General features: G+C 46.4%; 1 pseudogene; it reads right to left on the bottom strand.

The window, feature by feature from the left end:
* The window catches only part of LOC135094881 (hemicentin-2-like), an 80535-nt pseudogene that overhangs the window by 6540 nt on the left and 68995 nt on the right, over positions 1–5000 (bottom strand).

The raw sequence follows: 5000 nt of genomic DNA, 5'->3' as shown, positions 1-5000 counted from the left end.
AAAAAGGGGTAGATACGAAAATATGAATAAAGAAACGAAAGGAAATGAAAGAAGGAAGGGAGGAAGGGAGAGGAGATGAGGAGAAATGAATAAATGGGAGAGAACAAAAGGGAGAGAGAGGAAAAAAGGGAGAGAGGGAATAAGTGGAGGAAGGAAAGAGGAAAAAAAGAAGCTGGAAGGGAAATGAAGGGAAATGGACGAGAGAGAGAGAGAGAGAGAGAGAGAGAGAGAGAGAGAGAGAGAGAGAGAGAGAGAGAGAGAGAGAGAGAGAGAGGCCCTGACACTCACTCACGCAGAAGAAATAAAAAATGTGAAGGAAAGAGAGAGAGATAAAAGGAAGGACAAAGACGGAGGACAGAGGCAAAAAGTCAGTCAGTCAGTCAGTCAGTCAGTCAGTCAGTCAGTCAGTCAGTCAGCCAGTCAGTCAGTCAGTCAGTCAGTCAGTCAGTCAGTCAGTCAGTCAGTCAGTCAGTCAGTCACCCAGTCAGTCAGTCAGCCAGTCACCCAGTCAGTCAGTCAGTCAGCCAGTCAGTCAGTCAGTCAGTCAGTCAGTCACCCAGTCAGTCAGTCAGTCAGTCAGTCAGTCAGTCAGTCAGTCAGTCAGTCAGTCAGCCAGTCAGTCACCCAGTCAGTCAGTCAGTCAGTCAGTCAGTCAGTCAGTCAGTCAGTCAGTCAGTCAGTCAGTCAGTCAGTCAGTCAGTCAGTCAGCCAGTCAGTCACCCAGTCAGTCAGTCAGTCAGCCAGTCAGTCAGTCAGTCAGTCAGTCAGTCAGCCAGTCAGTCAGCCAATCAGCCAGTCAGTCAGTCAATCAGTCACTCAGCCATGCATACACGCAATCACATACATACAAACATACAAACATACATACAAACAAACAATCCAGTTGATTTAGATATTCATTAATAAACAGATAAACAAAACTCATATACAGACAGACAGACAGACAGACAGACACCCATACAGCGACAGACAGAGATAGACAGGTAACAGACAGATAGACAGACATTTAAACGGACTGAAACTACAACACACACACACACACACACACACACACAGACACACAGACACTCACCCGGGCGGAGAAGGTCTGTGGGAGGCCTCCGTCAAAGCCAGGCTCACACGCCACAGCCAAGGAATCATACGTCTTGTTTACCACAGCACAGGCAGAGGGGCGCTCCGGCCGACCTGTGACGCGGCGGGTAGGGTCAGGTCAACACACACACACACACACACACACACACACACACATTTTGCTTTTTAGTATACCTGCTTACCTTTTTGCGGGTTACGTGTGAAAACTTACGAGTACTTGTTCAAATTTACCTGTTGAAATTTAATTGTTCAAATGTATCTGTTTTAATTTACCTGTTGTGTTTACCTGTTTATGGTTACCTGTGTGCCTACCTACGTCAACGCTACACACACACACACACACACACACACACACACACACACACACACGGATTTCATTTCCAAACTGGTATTTTTACAACTGCAATTTCTCATCTTTCATCTCCTCCTCCTCCTCCTCCTCCTCCTCCTCCTCCTCCTCCTCCTCCTGCTAAAACCCTTTCCCTGTTATCAAATTTGAGTTTCCACCATCATGCCCCTACTGCTTTTCTCCTCCTCCTCCTCCTCCTCCTCCTCCTCCTCCTCCTCCTCCTCCTCCTCCTCCTCCTCCTCCTCCTCCTGCCGTAGTAAGGGTCCATAAGGGAAAGGGGTAATAAATGGGGGAATGGGAGATAAAAATATAAATGGGAGGAAAGGAAGCCAATGATGATAGTGATGAGATGGGAGAGAGAGAGAGAGAGAGAGAGAGAGAGAGAGAGAGAGAGAGAGAGAGAGAGAGAGAGAGAGAGAGAGAGAGAGAGAGAGACATTCCTTTCCCATTCGTGAATATGATGTCCTGGGAATATTTGAAAGGCTTCTCTCTCTCTCTCTCTCTCTCTCTCTCTCTCTCTCTCTCTCTCTCTCTCTCTCTCTCTCTCTCTCTCTCTCTCTCAGACATTCAAACCCTCTTCTAAAACTAATATATTTAACATTCCATAGCCTGAAACAAAGTAAATCAGCTCTCTCTCTCTCTCTCTCTCTCTCTCTCTCACCTGCGGGAACCACCTGGAACATGCAAGGCTCCATCATCCTCCCTACTGCATTCTGCGCCCAACACTGTAGAGTGCCCACGTCTTGGTTCAGTTTGGGCCGGAACTGCGCCACACTGCTGCCATCTGTTAGTGACGGTAAGAAGCACAAGTCTAAACACACTGCTGCCATCTGTTGGTGACGGTAAGAAGCACACGTCAAAACACACTGCTGCCATCTGTTGGTGACGGTAAGAAGCACACGTCAAAACACACTGGTGCCATCTGTTTGTGACGGTAAGAAGCACAAGTCTAAACACACTGCTGCCATCTGTTGGTGACGGTAAGAAGCACAAGTCTAAACACACTGGTGCCATCTGTTGGTGACGGTAAGAAGCACAAGTCTAAACACACTGCTGCCATCTGTTGGTGACGGTAAGAAGCACAAGTCTAAACACACTGCTGCCATCTGTTGGTGACGGTAAGAAGCACACGTCAAAACACACTGCTGCCATCTGTTGGTGACGGTAAGAAGCACAAGTCAAAACACACTGGTGCCATCTGTTGGTGACGGTAAGAGACGTATATGAAAAACAAATACATTGCCGTCTTTTTAATAATTTTTTGCTTATTTATTGATATTTAGAGAACCGAGGGAAAAAATAAGACCAAAAAGGAAAGTTGTAAGATGATGGAACTACGTCAATATAGAAAAAAAAAGGAAAGAAAAATGTTTATTAGTGAAATACACGAGGGAAAGAGAAAAAAATGAAACTTGAAAGATTAAATAAGAAAAAGAAAAGTCTGCTAATGAAACATACACCGAAAGACGAAAAAGGAAAAAAGGAAAAAAAAAGAAAGGAAGGAAGAAATATTGCAGAGATACATATATTAAAAAAAAATGCTTAGTAATAAAACCACGCCCTCTATTGACAAAAAAAAGCGAACACAAAGAAAGAACAAGAAAAAGAAAAAAGTTATAGGAATATACAAAAAACAACACTAACTACTGACAAAACAAACAAACAAACAAACAAACAAACAAACAAACACTGCAACACCACTCCAACAAACACCACAAACACAACCACCAGTTCACCCCTAACCTAACCTAACCTAACCTAACTTAACCTAACCTAACCTAACCCTAACCTAACCTAACCTAACCACCAGTTCACCCCTAACCTAACCTAACCCTAACCTAACCCGAGTCACCCCACACCAACCCGGCCCCCGTTTTCTTTAGGCAGATGAATGAGAGGGCTTACTGACGCAGAACTGATGAATGAGTTAAAAAGAAGATCATTCATTTTTTAAAACCTCAATACCTGAATGAAAATGAAGCACCTGCGAGAGAGAGAGAGAGAGAGAGAGAGAGAGAGAGAGAGAGAGAGAGGGGTAAGGCAGCTAAATACAAGACTGGCTCGTGTTTGAGAAATGAAAGCAAAGTATTTTTCTCTTCCTCCTGAGAGAGACAAGCTGTGATAACAAGGAGGAGGAGGAGGAGGAGGAAGAGGAGGAGGAGGAGGAGGAGGAGGAGGAGGAGGAGGAGGAGGAATAAGAATGATGGGAAATTTAAAAGAGCAATGATTAAGATGCAGCATACCGGGAGTAAAATAAGGAAGAGGAGGAGGAGGAGGAGGAGGAGGAGGAGGAGAAGGAGGAGGAAGAGGAGGAGGAGGAGGAGGAGAAGACATGCATGAAGATGAAAACACAAACTTTATGAAGATGAGTTGAATGAGGAGGAGGAGGAAGAGGAGGAGGAGGAGGAGGAGGAGGAGAAGGAGGAGGAGGAGGAGGGGGGAAGGAGGATGTAGTGAACTATTAATAATGGTTGAGGAAAACAAGAAAATACGGTAATAGTGAAGAAAAAAATAAAAGACGAAGAAGAAAAAAGAAGAAGAGGAAGAGGAGGAGGAGGAGGAGGAGGAGGAGGAGAAGGAGGAGGAAGAACACATCAATAACAGAGAGGAAAGAGAGGAGAATAAAGACAAGAAACAGGAAATAAAGGATGACAGAGTAACGGAGGAGGAGGAGGAGGAGGAGGAGGAGGAGAAGATGAATTAGACCCCACTCATCTCCCACTCATCTCCCTTTGAGCGAGTGAATAAAGCGGGGAGGACACTGATGAATACACATCTCCACTGGCTGCCGCTGGGAGGAGGAGGAGGAGGAGGAGGAGGAGGAGGAGGAGGAGGAGGAGGAGGAGGAGGAGGAGGAGGAGGAGGAGGAGGAGGCTGTCATTGAGTGTGATTGTTTCCGATTATTTGGGAGGGGCGGGAGTTTAAGAGGGGGGAGGGTGCAAGGATTAATGGAGGAGGAGGAGGAGGAGGAGGAGGAGGAGGAGGAGGAGGAGGAGGAGGAGGAGAGGAGTGATGCAGTTATTGAGGATGAGAAGCAAAGGGAGGTAGTAATGGAAGGAGGAGGAGGAGGAGGAGGAGGAGGAGGAGGAGGAATGAAGGAAGATGAAAGGAGGAGGAAGGAAGGGAGAGGAAGGATGCGTGATAAAAAATGATAAGGGAAGCGAGGGGAGAGAGAAGAAGGGAAGAGGAGATAAGTGAAGGAGATGAGTGGAGATGAGAGGAGGAGGAGGAGGAGGAGGAGGAGGAGGAGGAGGAGACCAGGTACAAAGGTGAAGCCCATCTCATTACCCTTATCTCCACCTCCACTGCATGACCTCCTTTCCTCCTCCTCCTCCTCCTCCTCCTCCTCCTCCTCCTCCTCCTCCTCCTCCTCCTCCTCCTCCTCCTCCTTCTCCTCTTCCTCTCTTCTTCCTCCTCCTGCTTGTAACACTAACATTGGGAGATAAGAGGAGAGTTAATGCAAGTCTCTCTCTCTCTCTCTCTCTCTCTCTCTCTCTCTCTCTCTCTCTCTCTCTCTCTCTCTCTCTCTCTGAAGATTAATATATTCATCCATCCAACG

The sequence above is a fragment of the Scylla paramamosain genome, chromosome 47 (assembly GCF_035594125.1).
Source record: "Scylla paramamosain isolate STU-SP2022 chromosome 47, ASM3559412v1, whole genome shotgun sequence".
Lineage (NCBI taxonomy): Eukaryota > Metazoa > Arthropoda > Malacostraca > Decapoda > Portunidae > Scylla > Scylla paramamosain.
The sequence above is the reverse complement of the archived record's forward strand: the minus strand, read 5'-3'. Positions and strand labels throughout refer to the sequence as shown.